Genomic DNA, 19,208 nt, shown 5'->3' with positions numbered 1-19,208 from the left:
GAAGACCGCCCAGTGGTGGCAATTAAACTGCTAAGTGGTACGCACCTTCGTCCCTGAAAAAAAAAATAAGTGTAAAACCCAGAGTTCTGCCTCCGTTAAATACTAACAAAGGGGTTGCTTTTTTGTATAAGCAGTCTGGCACCCATCAAGGGCTGATGCTGAAATCATAGCGGGCTTCACAGGCCACTCACCAGGTCTGTTTCTTTCAAGTCTTTTCTTTTATTGCTGGGATGGGGCAGAGACAAGTGTTAATGGAGAGTGCTAATGAACCCTTGTCTGTGAAGTCACATCTCACAGGGAAGGGACCATTAGCATTCCAAAGCCCATCATCCTGTGTATACTCCACAGTGAATACCTTCCCCTTATAAACCCTTACTTTAAACCTACAACTGCTGAGTAGTCTGTGATGTGTCTAATTTGTTGACATGTAAACTGTGTTAACAATGTATTGCGTGCATGCACATTTTATTCACGAGTTACTTGTGTGAAACAGTGACTTCTGTGTTGTGGATACAAAAAGGCAGTTTTCAGAGATGTCTGGCTATCTCTTGCTTATTTCTTGCAAGCATACGTTTTCTGTAATTATTTTACGGACTCCTTGATTTCGGGTATAAGGGTTGTTTATAATGAATGTTGAAAACAAGGAAGGGGTGTTTTAAAAAATGGGGACCAGCATGGGTACATCTTTAGACTGAGAGGGCCCCCACCGGGGAAGACGGCAAGTGTTGCAATAGAGATTCCCCGGTTCTGATGGGCAACTATCAGCTTATTGCCTCCACAGACCGATCAGGGATATTTTGATTATCCCCGTCTGGACGGGGAAAAAAGCACAGGAATGCAGGGGGTTTCCAGGCTGCCAGGCCTCTTATCGACATGACCTGGAGTTGGACAACCCGGATTCAGTAATCAGACCACTCACCAGCTATTGGGATCATATACCAAGAATGTACCATCATTTGGTAGCTATTGGCAACATGGTATGTTATGTAATAGTGCATTTGTATAGCGCTTTATGTACCATTTGTATGATCTCAAAGCGCTGTCAGTTGAACGGCCTCGGGGACCGTGGTCTGTATCAGTTGAAAGAGTTGTGTAGCATATGGTGCTTGGGTGCTCTTGGTATGGGGGCAGCCAGGGTGGTTTTCACGGGTTGGCTGCATTCTAATGCTAAGTGTAGTGCAGTGGATGTGAGGTATCAGTCTAATGGGCGCAGCAAGGAGGGTGGTTTCTGAGTATGCATTCTCGCTACCGTGAGTCATGTGGAGGAGAATATCTGTGCCGCTAGGCCGGTATTTTTTTGTGGGGTATAGCTGCGCTCTACCTTGCTGTTGAGTTGTTTTATGAGTGATTTAGGTATGTGTGCAACTAGGCCGAATTGATGTAGGGCTGTAGCTGCATTTTATTGTTTGTTGATGTAAAGAGGAGAGTGAGCATAATGGTATGAATGACTGTCTGTGGTTATCTCCACATTTCTATCTCCAAAATTCTCTCTAGATGCGATCCATGCTAATCTCCACAATTCTATCTAGATGTGACACATGGTAATCACCCACATTCTATCTAGATGTGATGCGTGCTAATCTCCATAATTCTATATAGATGCAAGTCATGCTAATCGCCACAATTCTCTAGATGCAATGCATTTTAATCTCCAAAATTCTATCTAGATGTGATGCATGCTAATCTCAAAATGCTATCTAGATGTGAGTCATGCTAATATCCACAATTATATCTAGATGTCACACATGCTAATCTTCACAATTCTATCTATGTGTCACACAAGATTATCTTCACAATTCTATCTAAATGTGAGTCATGTTAATCTCCACAATTCTATCTAGATGTCACACATGCTAATCTTCACAATTCTATCTAGATGTGATGTAAGGTTATCTTCACAATTCTATCTAGATGTGATGCTAGGCTATCTTCACAGTTCTATCTAGGTGTGATGCATGCTATTTTCAGAAATTCTATCTAGGTCCGATCCATGGTAATCTCCACAATTTTATCTAAATGTGATGCAAGGTTATCCTCACAATTCTATCTAGATGTGAGCCATGTTAATCTGCACAATTCTATCCAGATGTACTGCAAGGTTCTCTTCACAATTCTATCTAGCTTTGACGCTAGGTTATCTTCACAGTTCTATCTAGATGTGACATATGCTAATCTCCAAAATTCTATCTAGATGTGACTCATGCTAATCTCCACAATTCTATCTAGATGTGATGCTAGGTTATCTTTACAATTCTATCTAGATGTGACGCACGATTATCTTCACAGTTCACCGCCCAAAGGACAAGCAAAAAGCCATGTGGTACGGCCACGTTTGGACCCTAGCCACATTTAGTAGTCAAACACAAGCTAATCTTCAGAATTCTGTCTAGGTGTGATGGAGGCTAATCTATACAATCATATCTAGGTGTGGTGCAAGCCGACATTGACAATTCTCTCTAGATGTGACAAAAGCTAATCTTCACAATTATGTCTAGATATAACACATTGCTAGTCTTTACAATTCTATATGGTTGTGATGCAAGATTATCTTCACAGTTCACCGGCCAAAGGACAAGCGAACAACCATGTGACACGGCCACATTTGGACACTAGCCACAGTTAGTAGTAAAACACAAGCTAATGTTCACAATTCTGTCTAGGTGTGACGAAGGCTAGTCTATACAATCCTGTAGAGGTGTGGTGCAAACTGACATTCACAATTCGCTCTAGATGTGACGCAAGCTAATCTTCACAATTATGTCTAGATATGACGCAATGCTAGTCTTCACAATTCTGTCTAGATGTGACAGAGGCTAATCTTCACAATTCTGTGTAGATGTGACGGAGGATAGTATTCCACTTGTCTAGATATGACGCAATGCTAATCTCCATAATTATTCTGAGTGTGACGGTTGGCTTAACTTCCCCTCGGCCGAGTGTGAATGCCAAAGTATGGGACACAACTTTAAATAACACCATTGAACGGTTGGCACATGGCTGTGGTAGGGGTATTCTTTACTATCTGGCTGCTTTTGGTATGCTATGTTGTGTAGGTAATAAGAGAGTCAGGGCTTTTTGCAATACAGTGATTGCTGTACTCACCACCCAGACCACACTTATCTTGTTAGTCAATGCTGGATGACAGCTTGCTACTGGCTTCCAAGGCGAACACGGGCAAACACGGTCTGGAGCTGCTTCTTTGGGAACAGCCCTTTGCTTTGGGGCCCTTAGCCAAACAGGCTGCATGGGCAGTGGGCTACCCAAGGGGTGTGGTTAAGAGTCTACCTCCTGGAGGGCAACAGCCAATCAGAGGCACAGTATGGAGGTAGGGAGTGGGCAGGTTAGACGTCACACAGGTGTGGCAGAAAAATGGAAAAAAGTCTGGAAGGCAAGTGGAAATGGCTGCCAGGAACCGAGGCAGGGAGAAACCTGACTATTCAAATTAATTTCAAGGGGGAGGGTGGGAACAGGAAGAAAGCCAGAAACAAACAACGGACTATACCTCAGGGACTGCACCCTCCAGATGCAGGCCAGCTCGGAAAACGATTGGAAGGCCCAATAAAGCACAAGATAAACCCACCAGAATAGCACAAACTAGCTGAAAAAGATTGAAAAAAACACACAAAACCCTCCACAGGAACACATGAAATATGCAAAGAACTGATCAAAATCACTGTACAACTACTCACTGAGCATCAACCAGCCCCGGAGACTGCTCATCAAGTGGTTTTCTTAAAGGATGCTTCTACAATGTAGTCCAGAAGGCAAGTGGAAATGGCTGCCAGGAACAGAGGCAGAGAGATACCTGACTGTTCAAACCAATTGCAAGGGTGGGTAGGGGGACATGGGGAAAGCCAGAAACAAAGAAAGGATTACATCTCAGGGAGTGCACCCTCCAGATGCAGGCCAGCTCAGAAACGGTGTGGAAGGCCACACAAAGCACAAGATAAACCCACTAGAATAGTACAAACTAGTCAAAAACTAGAAAAACTAGAAAAAAAAAACACACAAATCTCTCCACAGGAGCACACGAGACAGGCCAAAAACGGATTAAAATCAATGTACAACTACTCACTGAGCATCAACCAGCCCCTAAAACTGCTCCTTGAGTGGTTCTTAGGCATTCCTATCATATACCTTTGAATTAGTGTAGCGCTACAACCTCTCAGCTTTGCTGCTACACTTTTAATAGTTTTGTCTCAAAACCTCTCATCGAGCTTGCTATATTTAAAGGGAACATCGTCAGAATTTAGAATTGATATTCTCTTAGGCAGGCAATCCCACTTCTTAGCAGGACTGAAACACGCAAAAGGATTTTCAACTGAAAGCTTTCAATAACTACAGGGAATTCTTTTGCACAGCTTTCCTTCTTTTACTTTTTAGCCTTTCTGTGTCTTTTTAGTATGGGGAAAAACATATATCGATCACTCTATGTTTTACCCCAAAGGGGCAAGCCAGTGAAAACCCCTGGGCCAAATCTCTTCTGTAGTCACCACAAGCAACACCAGTACTTTTTACAGTCTTTTATACCTTAAAAGGGACCGTACAAGATCTTCCCTGTGGGGCTACGGGATGTGTTATGGAACAGAACAGGCACTTTGGCTATAATATTAGCCAACATTACCTGTACCTCACAAGAGGGCTGTAATACATTTAATGAGAGAGTACCAGAAGTTCAGCGCAGGTCCGCTTTGCTTTTAAAGGGCCAATGCAGATGACATCTCTGCATCTCAACTGAACTTTTTATGGGGCTATCACTTGTGCCTCACTGGGAGGCTGCTAAACTTTGAAAGGGACAAAGGCATCACTTCTTAGTATTCATGTGTTTGTATTTGTATGTATGTGTCATTTATAGAGCACTTTACTCCAAAGCGATGTGCAGAAATAAGTTACAATACAAAAAGGTGCAGATTGATTCAGTTTGCAACATTTTCAGAGGAAGTATTTTAAGACTGAAGAAGGTAGTTCGTTAGAGGTACTGAATAAAGATTAGGAAGCAACAGAACAGAGGGGGAAGGGGAGAGAATTCCAGAGGAACAGGGCAAGAAGAGAGAACAAACAGAATCAACATTGGGCAGAGGCAGGACGGAGGACAGATAATAGGATTTGAGATTGAGAATGAAGTGGGTAGGAGCACATACAGATACCAAAGATGATAAATAACTGGGAGCAAGACCACAGAGGAATTTGAACACAATACAAAGAAATTGAATTTGAGCCAAGGGGAGAAGGAATGCCAAGCAAGCGAGGACAGAGATTGAGAAATAGAATCACAACGGGATAACTGGTACAGAAGGCAACTCGAAGCAGTGAAGACAGTCTTAAGTGGGACTCGGCGAGTGAGAGGAAGACCAAAGAGAATAGTGGCACAATAGAAGAGACTCAAAAAAATAAGAGATGAGATAAGAAGTTTGGAAGCACCAAAAGTCACAAAGGAACGAGCTTTGCAAATATTAAAAAGTTGAAAGTGACAAGAATGAGAGGTAATGGAAATGTGATGCTAAAAAGAAAGGTCAGTGTCAAGGTAAAGGCCGAGATTACGAGCAGTGATATAAAGGGATAAAAAAGAAGGAGGGGAAAAGACAGAATAGGGAGGAGAAGGCGGGGGTATAAGGGTGCCAGGGAAGAACAGAACATTGGTTTTAGATAAATTGAGAACAAAAAATGAACCCAATTTAGGAGAATCATTTACATCCAATAGCCCTGATTTGAGAAAGGCCAAGGAAGGCCGAAACACGTGTTATCTAAAGGGCAACACATTAAAACATTTTTTTGACTGGGCGCAGAATCCTGGATCTTCATTTTTGTGTGTTGCACAATTCTGAGGTGTTTCACATGATCCTCCCAGGTGACACTGAAAATTGCTATATCTTTAAGATATGCAAGACAGAATTCATCCAACCCATTAAGAACATGATTCAAAAGCCCCTGAAATGTGGCAGGTGCATTCTTCAATCCAAATGGCATTACCCTGAACTGGTAAAGGCCTTCTTCTGGAGTTGAAAATGCTGTCTTCTTCTTGGCGTGTTCTGCTAGGGCTATTTACCAATACCCTGCAGTGAGGTAAAATGTGCCGAGGAACTTAGAGGCTCCCAAGACATCCACCAGCTCATCAGTTCTAGGTAAAGGGTGTGCATCTGTCTTGGTGACAGCATTCAGAGCCCCATAGTCCACACAGAACCCCAGTTCAGAGCTACCTGCCTTTGGTACCAGAACCACAGGACTGGACCAAGGACGACTGGAGGGCTCCATCACCCCAAGTTCTAACATCTTGTTGGCCTCTGTCTTGATGTAAGATCTCACCTTATCTGACATCCTGTACCCCCTATTTTTAGTAGGGACACTATATCCTGTGTATATGTCATGTTTGCACCAAGATGTCAAACCAGGAGCTAGAGAAAACAAGGGGGAGAATTGCCTCAGCAAACTTCTCACCTCATCTTGTTGAACAGAAGTCAGGTGAGGGGTCACTTTGACTGCCTTCCAACAGGTCAGGAAGAGTAGCCCGAAGTTTCCATGCTTCCGAAGGAACCAGTCTATAGATGTGAGTAGAAGGAGGTATATATCTCTGTCAGGGACTGGTGTAAACATGTATGCCACTGCCAGCTCAATCAGAGGTCGAAGTGGGTGGGAACTAAAAGGTATGAAGTGCCCAACCGTTTGGTGACATCAGCCGTCTATCCTTTGTGCTGCACTTAGAGCTATTCCAGAACAGCTGGCGAGAAGCACGTTTCTTGTTTTGTGTTTTTTGTTGCCTCCTTGCTGGGGATTCGAACCTAAGGACCTGCTAGAGTTGCTTTAATATCACATCCCGTTGAGCTATTTTGCTATGTTGCTTATTTCAATAGCTCTTTCCCGAACCGCCTCACAGCTCTGCTCGCGCAGTGATCATTTCTGCAGGCACATCTGTGTGTGTAGGGCGTGGGTGGATAGGAGGCTGACTTTAGTCTTTGGCATGCCTCTTAAGAGGTGTGAAAGATGGGTGAGTAGAAAGGGGAGGGTGGTGAAGCTGCATGCCGTTGGAGACAATGACCGAAAGCAATGGTTATCTTTTAAGTGGCATTTTCTTTCACTGTGTTTATTTCGGTCTCAGTGCTGGGGTGGAATGGAGGACAGGCAGGATCTAGTGAGTGCATACGGGCCGTCCGTGGACAGCGAGAGTGGAGTGGGCAGGGCGGACAGGCAGGTAACATAGTTCTACTACTTGTTTTCTACATTTCGACCCCTGAGACAAAGCAATACTTTTGGCAATAGGGCCAGATGTAGGCTGAAATAACGAAAGGCTTAAGGCTGGTGCATCACACGCCCTGAGAAATAATCATGCTGTTATTGGACACAAGTGCGAGAAGACAATGGTGTTGTGACGTGCAAAGAGGTGTGCACAGGTACGTTCCTGCACACATGCACGGAACCAATTTGCGTGTCCCTTATTTTTCTCAATAATTGGTAGCGCGCATGTGCACACACTCTCACACACATTCCTTACTCAGTGGCACAGCCGGGGGGCAGGGAGCGGCAGCCTGACGAGCTCCCCCACGGTACCCAGTGCGCGCCCAGCCTCCTGCTGGTGCCCTATTATCTGCCCCTCGGCACCAAAAGCTGCCTCCGCTACTGACGTCACTTCTCTTCGCGGTGAGGTTGTCTTTGGGCGCAGGTGTGCTTGCGTAGTGCAGGTTTGCGGCCCTCTGCTTGCAAAGCGGCGTCTGCATCCTGTCCTACTTCTGACGCCGTTGTCAAAGCAACCACATCGCCCCCTGTTGGAGGTGCCCGCCTAGAATTGCCTCATAATAGACCGAGCTTAGACTGCTGTTGTCAGATATAGTTTTACATTATAGAGGTTGAAAGTCTGTAAACTTAAAGATGATGAAGAAATCCTCCAACTGTGAAGTATTCTTCTGATCACACAGTGTTCATATTGACTTCTCTCCTTCTCGCTCTGGGGGATGGCGGTACTCAATGTCACGAGACTGCTCTATGGCGAGATGATGGAGAGGGACTGGAGTAGACGCAGCCAGACAAACTGCACTCTTCTTTGGAAGCACCAGTGTAAGGCTGCCAATACATATCACCTGTGAAAATGCCGTACCTGCCTAACCTCTGGGTTTAGCCCGGAGATTCTGGGTTCTTAAGCACCTCTCCGGGTCTCCGGCAAGGGCGTGGTGTCTCTGGGTTTTCTGCCCATCCGAGCATCTCCACCCACGCCTCCGTCTGATTTGCTACAAGAAGACTATTAGCGGCCAATTACATGGAGGTGTCGGCAGAGCAAACCCCACCCATTTTTTGCTTCAGTCGTCACGCAGCGTAATGTTTTGCAGCTTTTTTAAAGCATGTGGGCGTGGCCTTGCTAACATGTGGGCGTGTCAACATGTGGGTGGGGCATTCCGATGACATAGAGCTCTGGGTTTTTCATTTTTGAAATGTAGGCAGGTATGGATAGTGCCTTTCTAATTAACCCTAACACTAGAGCTCAAAGTGGGTGGGAACGAAAGGGTGCTACATTCCCTTCCTTTATATGTGCAGGAGAGGAGTAAGAGCACCTTTCTTTGTTCTATACCCTCTCCCCTACTGGGGATTCAAAGCTGGGCCCTGCACATAACACTTCAGTGCCATATCATACTGCACATCAGCATTCACGTGCAAATTAATCAGGGCCTGCAAGCCGTACTTATCTTCAGCCAGCTGTACTCTCCTAGCAAATGCCCTCATGCTCTCAAGACTGGACTACTGTAACGCCCTTTACCTGGGCTCTAACAAATACATCCTAAGCAAGATCCAAACACTCCAGAATAATGCCTTAAGAATCCTGCTCCAAACAACCTCCCTTACCTCCAAATGCTTGAGTAACGCTGCCCCACTCTACCTCACCAACCGCATAGCCATTTTGGTGTGCCCATTTTGGCATGCCCATTTTGGCGCAGACGCATTTCAGGCGCCGTCAATTTGGTGCGAGGGACGTCTGGACGTGGCTGACATTGCAGCCACGTCTAAGCATCCTTCTGCCAAACGAAATGGGAACAAAACGCCCAAACCAGCCTGCGGCGAAACTTAGTGTCGCTTTGTCCCTGGCATCTGTTTTCACAGCACAGTAAAGCGCAAAACAGAAGACATGAGGGCCCTTAGAAATATTTTACCGCACTCGTAAGGGTGACTAGCAAGGCATCAATGAAGGCTGCGAGACCTTAAAGACTATTTCCATAACTTCTGTTCGTTCACCTTGCTCTGAGTTTAAGAGTCTGCACATTTTCTAATGAAAGTTGCATTGCATAGGACATTTTCTGCAGAAAGATCAACAACCCTGATACAATTAAAATCTGCAGTTACGGTCTGGTTGGCCATGGATGGATGGGGCACATAGGGTTAATTGACGGCTGAGTTACCATCAATGCTCAGAGGCCTTCTGCACATAGTGCACATAGTGCCTTGTGCACTTTTGGATAGTTCCAATGGTAGTGCTATGCCACTGTGTTAAAAGTCAAGAAGGGGCATGGTTCTACCCAGGTAAAATGTGCTGTTGCCTTGCCAGTGAGCAGACAGTACCTGCGACAGGCGCCCTCAGGGCAGCATTTCGCCCCGTACTGGGAGTTCACCACACACTCTCATGAACATTCATGAACATTTTATTCAGCGAAACATAAACTGCTCAATGTTTTATAATGATAGGGAATTCATGAAGAATACTTACACAACACGAGCCCTGGCTGCTCATGCTAACCCTACACCGCAAGAGCATTCCATAGTCTGCTGCAGGTCTCCCTAATTTCGCCCTTACATTGTCCCAAAATCCGGTCTATGTCGGTGTGACTGCTTATTTATTTATGATCCTGCACCTGCAACACATGCATGCTACAGGTGCAGAATCACAATGTTTATAGTGCACTTCGTGGTCTTCACGCGCCGAAACATCCCGCGACCAATGTTCCCACGCCCTGGCGGTTGCGCCGAAACGTCCTGCGCCGAAATGTCGCTGTGCACTGCCCGCCGCGCGGAAACGCACCGCGTCGAATCGATCGCGGCCAATTATCCTGCTCTGAGTGCAATCCTATGGGGAAATTCCTTTCGCCCGCTTTCTGGAGCAAAACCTCCCTCCCACCTGGTCGAGAAAATTAGCAGTCTACTTAAGAGGTACACATGGAGGCTAATTTGGAAGGGGCAGGGGGGGTGCGTAAGTCTGCATTCTGTGGGGGACAATGACAAAAATATGGTCATTTGAATGCTTTTTCTTTCGCTGTGTTTTTGTCGGCCATTATAGCACTGTTGTAAAACACAGCGGTGTGGGGTGGAGCAGGGGAAAGGATGCACCTAGATTTGGGGTTTGAATTGGTGGCTCAGTAAGGCGTCGGTGGAGGGAGGAGACGCAGCAGGTGGGGGAACATACGTCTGCTTTCTGTTGTACACTTCGACCCTTGCCTAACGCTATTTAAGCCCTTTTACGCACCGCGCAGCAGCTTGAGTCCGCCTCACACAGCTGCTCTCGCATCAGAGGAAATTACCAACGCCCTGTTACTCAACTTCGCTATTGTATGACCCCCGACAGAGAGGTATGTTCTCGCCTCAGCCACACCTCAATGAAAATAACGTTGCCAAACTGGTATGAAAGCTGCTGGCAGAGAGTTCAGACCGTGCAGCATGTGGGCGGCGCCGCACGCCCGCATTTTTCAGGCGGATTCAGTGGTTATGGAAATTTTGCAGGAACTGAACGCTCGCATGTGGCCCACTCAGCCATGCAATTCACTCAATGCAGTCATTCCGAGAAAGATTATACTCATTAAAGGCGTTTCAACGGATCTGGGAACACCGTTCATGCTGGCATACATTACCGGCTGGGTTAAAGCACGAAATGGCCGTCGCCCACCAGCCCTCGCCCTAGTACGTGACAGGGCATGGCCTTCTGACCCAAAACAATGCAATCTGTGCTTAGTGTCCCCACAGCCCACGTGTTGTTTTGTTTAGGGGGCTGACAGCCCAAGAAGCAGCAACGTGCTTTGCACAGAGAACCAGTGCTGGAAAAGGGAAACATTTATTGGGGGAACCCCCTCATGCTTGGAAGGGTGGGGCGGTGCGAGAGAGTGGGCAGGGCCGAGGGGCATGGTGCCAAACCGCGCAATACAGTGGGGCTCATTATAAATTTGGAGGTGGCCTTGACGGTAAAACCGGCAGCATGCCGCCAAACTTGCACATTTTTCCGGCGCCCAGGAATGGGTAATTATCGGGCCATTACGGCCTTGCCGGACCCGGTAATCGTCCATTCTCGGGCGCCAGAAAATATACTTCCCCATTCCCAGTCGACCCCCATAGGGCTCAATGGGAATGGGGAAGCCGGAAGCACCGGCACCAATCGTGAATGGTGCCGGTGCATCCGACATGCTGTGCTCAACAGGCACCCATGCATTCGCGAGCACAACTCGTAGTTTGCCGGTCCGGTAGTAGGGCGCCGGTAGATTACCAGCGCCTTTACTACCGGACCAGCAAATTTATAATGAGGCCCAGTATCTCTTCGTAGAACCCAATCCTGTCAATTTACATAAAAACGAAGAGCATTATGGGTACATCAGTATGTCCAGAATTTTCAATTTGAAACATGTCTTATTGGAAATCAGTAAGAAACCATTTTGAGAGAAAATGGAGGTTGAAGTCTGCAGTTTTAAACGGTCACACTACTCACCCTATGTCGCTACATCACAGCCTGGCCATCATCAACACATATGTGAGGCTTAGGCTGTTTCTGTATTCAGTTTTCTATGCTGAGTTTACTGAAAGTGTCTGTTAAAATATGGGTTGCTTGTGAAAATGGGCTTCAGGATCTATCCTTCTGAAATAGAGTTGTCGCACAAGCAACCCTTGCTTCATTCAGAAGACTCGTCAGTGCTGCAGTGTAGTTAAGTGTGAGTGTTGTGGACAATCCCGAGTCTGGGGAGAGGTGTCTGGCGGCCCATTCCCTGCACTGCACAGAAGACAGAACCTATATAGTACAGAGCTGCCCTATCTCGGGGACTGGCCCACATATTCTAGGTTTTCACGCTCTTCTAGGGGAGAAATAGGGAGGCCCCTGGTATTTCCAGTGTGCAGCAGCGTCCTAAGGGTGAAAAAGAAACCGAGCTTGATCTTCTACCCGGATGTGAACCTGTGCCCTGCACCATCTCGTCAAGAGCAATCATTTTATTGAGCTATATCACTGTGCAGGATGTGCTAAATTTTGCGTCCCTTGTGTCTGATTAATTCCATGCTAGTATGTAGAGGGGCTGCGGGGAGGAGATGATGGAAGGATGTGTAATCATCCTGGCTGCATAGCCTCTGTATATTTAATAGGTTACCTGACACACAGTGCTTTGCATTCTGGTAGTGGTAGTCTTGCAATCAAGATGGACAAGTGCTAAACTTATACTCTTTTTGCCTAACATATTTCTAGAGGGGTTTATATATTTGCCAAGTTGCTTTTTATGATTTGAGTGCTTTTCAAGTAATCTCTTTAAACCTGTATTTTTTAAATCCACGCATATTGACACATTTGTACCAACTAGACCTGAGAAAATACACGGTCAAGCCCTTAAATTGTAGACTGGTCTCAAATCCCATCTTCACCACTTAACTAAGGTTTGTGATCCTGGATAAATCTGTTTATTCTTCTGCGCCTTATATGCAGTAAATCCATCGGAATACTGGCAAACGCAATTACAGTTACCGTCACTTATCTGCCGGGAAATACCAGCAGACTACAAGTGTTGGTCTACACGGTAAATCCCCATTCCATGGAGTTCCATAGGGCTCCATGGGGGGTGGGGGGATTTTGCCGCCAGTACCGTCCGTGCCAGTAATACAGTCCGTTTTTTGATGGTGGGGTTCAGATTTACCTCCAGCTCTTAGCTTGAGGTGAATCCTTAACCCCTACCAGCAAAGTTGTAGTTGGCCGGTCAGTTCTTACCAGCACTTTTACTGTGTACCAGCCAACTCATAACCAGGCCCAGTATACTCTCCATATCTCTTTCGGCTGAGGGAAATCCTTCCTGTTCAGAGAGTCTCTTCTTTATGTTTATAGGGTAAGCGACTCCTGTGCAAGGGAATGGGGAGCAGGATAAAATAAATGCTATCAGAGGGCTCCTGTCACCATCGGTTGGTAGGAAACTCAGGGAAAAGCACAGAACAAGGCACAAGGGTGGTGAAAAGAGGCAGAATGGATAAAGTGGAGAGTGGAATAGGAAAGGATGGATGAAGAGAGAGATGGAAACTGGGACATGCAGGAAGACGCAGGGGGTGGTGGCAGATACTGGGGACAGAGCTCGGAATGAAGGCAGTAAACTACAGGTAATAAAAGGACAAAAAAATCCCGAAACAGTATGAAATGGCAACATTAACAGGGACTGATGATTGGGGAGCAACATCATTGGTCACCCATTCGAAGAAATACGGGCATTTTCATTAAAAAGAAGTGAGCATTTTAAAATATAAACTGATTCTTAAGAAAAAAAAAAGTAACTCAATGCAATATTTTTCATGTAACAAATATTAACAAATCCTTGCTATCATTTTTATAAATTAAAAAAATATTGCAGTAGATCCTAAACTGCACCTCTGATGAGAGGCCCCTGAATGTTTACATTTGCAACACTGCTTTATCCGACTTTCCCTCCTAGGAGTCGTAAACTAAAGGCCTAACAGGCGCTGCAAATCCCAAACGTGACCCTGAGAGAACCTATGCCCCTCAGGGTGAAGGTGGCAGAAAGGCAATAGGCTGCTTGTTCGCGCCTTCTCTTGCAGTTTGAGCTCAAGTCGTTGGTGGAAAGCCTTTTATGTATCATTCTGGTGGGGTACATTCTGGTGTACAATGTGAGCACTGAGAACCCGTGTGTAGAATCAAGTACCAACAGCCTAAAAGTGTCCTGAGAGTAAATGCGACACTATGGACATTACCATATAAGGTCATGTCTTCTGATTGCCTGAGAGAACTAGAACTAAAAAGCCAGAACCAGGTATGACGCATAGTCAAATGGTGCATGGACTTGACTTTGAATCTCCATGTGGAATGGACGCCTGGGAAGATATCCGGGAAAGCTGGAAGTTGGCACCCAGTTCTTCAGGTTTCTTACTAACCCGAGGGTCATAGAAAGTTGAACATGGCTATGCATCCGGAAGTCTGGAGGAGAAGCCAAACCAAGATGAACATGCAGAGGTTCTGCCAAACCTACCTACAAAAAGTATTTTATTTACATGTTAATGCTTTAACATTTTATATTATTATCATGTTATGTAAATACAATACTTTCTGTTTATTTTTGAGTATTATTAGACAATCAGCATTAGTGAGCCAGACTGTTTTGGACTGATCATAAAGTGCATCAGGCCTACCATATTGGTTAGGACTTCAAGAAAGTCTTAAGTGAAATTATTTATATTCTTTTTTACTAGTTTGGAATATATGCTGATCAGCTTAAATAAGTGTTAAGATGGATTTCCGAACTCTGACGTGGTAGGCAAAGGTTCAGAAGACCAGCCTAGTTTCCCAGAATAGGGTAATCTTCTGGACAAGCCTGACCAATCAGGGTAGCATTGGCGGCGGCCAAGACTACGTCTCAGGAGGGGGGAGGGTGATCGAAAGTCTACAATGAGTACCCACAGCAAACAACACCACACATTGCTCAGTCAGGTGTGTATATCAACAATACATATATATTTATTAAAGGCCTTTAAAATCAAGCACAAGGTGAAACCACAGCAATATTAACAATACTAACACAGCACTATACTAGGAAACATATATATATATATGTATATATATATATATATTATACAGTAACTATTGGCCTAAAGGAATATTAAACAAGGGCAGATCCACAACTTATAACAGAAGAGGGTGAGACAGTGCAAATATATTTTAGGCAATTCTTCAGGAGTCTCAACCCTAACTAATAGGCAGTCCAATCCCTACGAAGTATGGAGCCTTGTGGTCAAATGTACGTTCAGCGCGGCAGCACTCGATCGTGCGTTAAAGTACACAAGAGGTCTCTTCAAAGGGCTGTAGTCTCGCAGGAAGTGTGGTAAGGCGATGAAGAATAGAGTTCCACTCTTCTAAGGAGGGTCACCAAAAGAGCACAGAGCTATTTCCAAGAATCGGGAATAGGATGGTAGCGCAGGATACTTTAACAATGAAAAGTGGCCCTTGGCGGACACTCGTGCATAAAAGTCTATGGATGCGACAGGGGCCACCGGTAAGTGATGCAAGTACTCACAGACCCTCGGCGCACTCCGGACCAAACTTCGCCTGTCAAGTCCAGTTTACTTGCAGGTTCGAGTCCATCATTTGTGCGTCCCTCTGACTTTCAGGGGCTGCGTTCTGGGACCTCTGTCTGTGGCAGGACAGTGGCGATTTCTCTGCTTCTGGTGAAGGGATCAGGCCAGTTCTACTGCAGCTCGTCTTAGGGCACAGGGTGGCACAGCAGCAAGGCACCCACCATGCTCGTCACCAAAGCGGGAGATACAGGTACCGCATAGGCTTGGGTTCTGGTGGACTTTCCTAATTCCAGACCTAGGAATGCGACCAATCACAGTCCACGGTGGTCCCAGTCATCCCAGTGCACCAGACATCCTGGCACCCAGAATGTGTATTGGAACTAGACAGCTCCACGTATTGGGCGCACACACACAAGGCATGCAGAAGCCTGTGAAAGTTTTGGTTTGCGCTGGGGTTTGCATGACCAAATAAGGAATTTCCTGGGTTTGTTCGACCTGGGGAAGGCAAATGCCAAAGGACAGAACAAAGGACCCCTGGCATGGCCATTTTAGGCACTAGCCACTGTCCTGGGAAAATGTGGTAAACACAGTTTGGACCATGGAAAAGAGTGAACAATGGTTTAAAAGTAACTGCTGCCATGAGCTCTGTCCTGGCACACTTGTGCATTCATCAAAAATCATTTGAGGCAGTCTAGGGCGTTAGAAATGAAAAAGAGACCCCATTGCACTGTACTGTAAGGTACATTGTGCACTGATATTTTACCAACAAATGGCAACTAAGTGAAAGACTAGTGGAAACAAACTCTCCCAGTACTGACTGTCTGAAGGGTATGTCAGTTTCCCCATAACAAGATGGACAAAAGCCCAGCAGAGTACAGCAGAAGGCTGGGCTCCACTGGAAAAAGTCAGGCTAAGATGGTCAGACAAAAGCAAAAAGTTGGGGGGTTCACAGCTGGAGGGGAAATTACCCATAAATGGAACTCTTTCCTAACAATCGCCCCTTCCAGACCAAGGACAGAGGAAATAAATTCACCCCAGATGAGCTTCTTCTTCAGGCTGGTTAAACATGCTGGACAACACATCAGCATTGCTATGTTGGAAACCTGGCTTATGCTCAATGGTGAAGTCAAACCCTTGCAGGCTTTTGGACCAACGGAGCAACTTTGGATTCTCTCTGTTCATGTTCATGAGCCACTTTAAGGGTTTATGGTCAGTTTGCACAGTGAAGTCCCATAGAGGTAGGGCCTCAGCTTCCTTAGGGCCCACGTTCTTTCTCTACTGTGAACCACCCAAGCTCTCTGTCCTTAAGCTGGCGACTTGTGAATACAGTAGGGTGTTATTTGCCTTTCTCATCTACCTGTGATAGTACAGCACCTATCTCAGTGTCACAGGCATTTGTCTGAACAATAAAAGGGGCATCACACAAGGAGTCTTTTAAGCCATTAAAAGGGTTTCCACACTCCTCAGACCAAGAGAGCTTCTTGGGTTTCATTGGTGTTGTGAGTGCCGTCAGGGGGGAAGCTATGGTACCATAGTCTGCCATAAAGTTTCTGTAGTGAGGCCTAAAAAGGCTCTCACCTGGGTTTGAGTTGTGGTGGTAGGCCAGTCTTGTACTGCTAGTACAAGACTCCGTTCATCCGCGTTGGCTCCTTGCTTAAGCAAGAGCATAGAATTAAGAACATGGGATTGCACCAGTAACTCGAGAGCATGAGCAAAAGGCCAACAATTATCAAATTAACCCAATTTAGGAGAATCATTTACATCCAATAGCCCTGATTTGAGAAAGGCCAAGGAAGGCCGAAACACGTGTTATCTAAAGGGCAACACATTAAAACATTTTTTTGACTGGGGGCAGAATCCTGGGTCTTCATTTTTGTGTGTTGCACAATTCTGAGGTGTTTCACATGATCCTCCCAGGTAACACTGAAAACTGCTATATCTTTAAGATATGCAAGACAGAATTCATCCAACCCATTAAGAACATGATTCAAAAGCCCCTGAAATGTGGCAGGTGCATTCTTCAATCCAAATGGCATTACCCTGAACTGGTAAAGGCCTTCTTCTGGAGTTGAAAATGCTGTCTTCTTCTTGGCATGTTCTGCTAGGGCTATTTACCAATACCCTGCAGTGAGGTAAAATGTGCCGAGGAACTTAGAGGCTCCCAAGACATCCACCAGCTCATCAGTTCTAGGTAAAGGGTGTGCATCTGTCTTGGTGACAGCATTCAGAGCCCCATAGTCCACACAGAACCCCAGTTCAGAGCTACCTGCCTTTGGTACCAGAACCACAGGACTGGACCAAGGACGACTGGAGGGCTCCATCACCCCAAGTTCTAACATCTTGTTGGCCTCTGTCTTGATGTAAGATCTCACCTTATCTGACATCCTGTATCCCCTATTTTTAGTAGGGACACTATATCCTGTGTATATGTCATGTTTGCACCAAGATGTCAAACCAGGAGCTAGAGAAAACAAGGGGGAGAATTGCCTCAGCAAACTTCTCACCTCATCTTGTTGAACAGAAGTCAGGTGAGGGGTCACTTTGACTGCCTTCCAACAGGTCAGGAAGAGGTTCTGATTCCTCCTCTTCCATATCTGAAGCCAAGAGCAGTGCAGCTATTTCAAGATTAGGGATGAAAGCCTTCAGCCTATTCACATGGATCACTTTTGGAGCCTGTCCAGCCCTTCCAGGGCCCACTAAATAGTTGACCTCATCCAGTGGCTCTCCCATTGAGTAAGGACCTGACAATTTACCCTGTACAACTCTAGGCCTTACAGGGTTCATGATCAGGACTTGCTGGCCTGGTGTAAAGTTGGAAAGGGAAGCCTTCTGGCCATAGTAATGTTTCACCAGAACTTGCCCAGCCTTCAACTTATCACTGGCTTGAGCCATCAGGAGGACCGTTCTCTTCCTAAATACTTGCAGATAGCACACTGCATTGGTAGTGATAAGGGGAGTAGGTATCTCCCACCCCTCCTTAACTATAGCCAAGGGTCTCCTAACAGGGTGACCAAAAAGAACCTTAAAGTGGCAGAAGCCAACCCCCTCTTGAGATATTTCTCTGTAGGCAAAAGGTAAGCATGCAAGAGGGAGATCCAATTTTCGCCTCTGGGGCTCTTTCGGAGCCCCAATCATGCTTTTGAGGGTTCTATTGAACCTCTCAACTAAGCCATTTGCTTGTGGGTGGTATGTTGAGGAAAATGTATAAGTAACGCCACATTTCTTCCACATGGCTTGCATGTAGTTGGACATGAGGTTGCTGAGGTTGCTGACTGTACCAGACACAACTTCTTTAGGAAAGTCAACCCTAGTGAATATGCCAAGCAAAGTTTTAACAACTGACTTGGCAGTTACTGTTTTTAATGGGATGGCATCAGGATAGCTGGGGACATGGTCGGCCAGCACCAGGATAAAGCTATTGTCTGAGGCTGTCTGAGGGTCAAGTGGAACGAAAGGTGATGTCTGGAAGGTTTTGAATAAATCATAACCACGGGCACAGCTCTGGCAACCCTCCAGACCATCATTTTTCAGGCTGCCAAGCCATTACAGTAGGGGAAAAACCATATGGAAATCAGGCTTGGTGCTACCCCAAAAGGGGCAGTCCAGCCCAAACTGCTAGGCCACATCCCTTCTGCACGAGACCACAAGCATCCCCAGACATGTTTTAGCCTTGGTGGGCGTCATCAGCGAGGAGTAGCTTGGGTCTCTAGGCCCGGCAGACTCGGGACCCATGTTTGCGCATACCCGTCCCACTCGGGATGACTTAAGCAAAATGAAAAGCTGATGGCGGGAAGGTTTTGAATAAATCATAATCACAGGCACAGATCTGGGCAACCCTCCAGACCATTGTTTTTCAGCTTGCCAAGCCATTACAGAAGGGAAAAAACCATAAGCAAATCAGGCTTGGTCCTACCCCAAAAGGGGCAGTCCAGCCCGAACTGCTAGGTCACATCCCTTCTGAACCAGACCAAAAACATCCCCAGACA

At 45.9% G+C, this 19,208-nt stretch overlaps 1 protein-coding gene across 1 annotated transcript in view; it reads right to left on the bottom strand.

Moving 5' to 3' along the window:
- The window catches only part of LOC138521115 (alpha-1,3-mannosyl-glycoprotein 4-beta-N-acetylglucosaminyltransferase C-like), a 303,408-nt gene that overhangs the window by 175,985 nt on the left and 108,215 nt on the right, over positions 1–19,208 (bottom strand). The window lies entirely within an intron of this gene.

The sequence above is a fragment of the Ambystoma mexicanum genome, chromosome 13 (genome assembly GCF_040938575.1).
Source record: "Ambystoma mexicanum isolate Mex_15411 chromosome 13, UKY_AmexF1_1, whole genome shotgun sequence".
Lineage (NCBI taxonomy): Eukaryota > Metazoa > Chordata > Amphibia > Caudata > Ambystomatidae > Ambystoma > Ambystoma mexicanum.
Note: the sequence above shows the minus strand (reverse complement) of the source record. Positions and strands in the feature narration are given on the sequence as shown.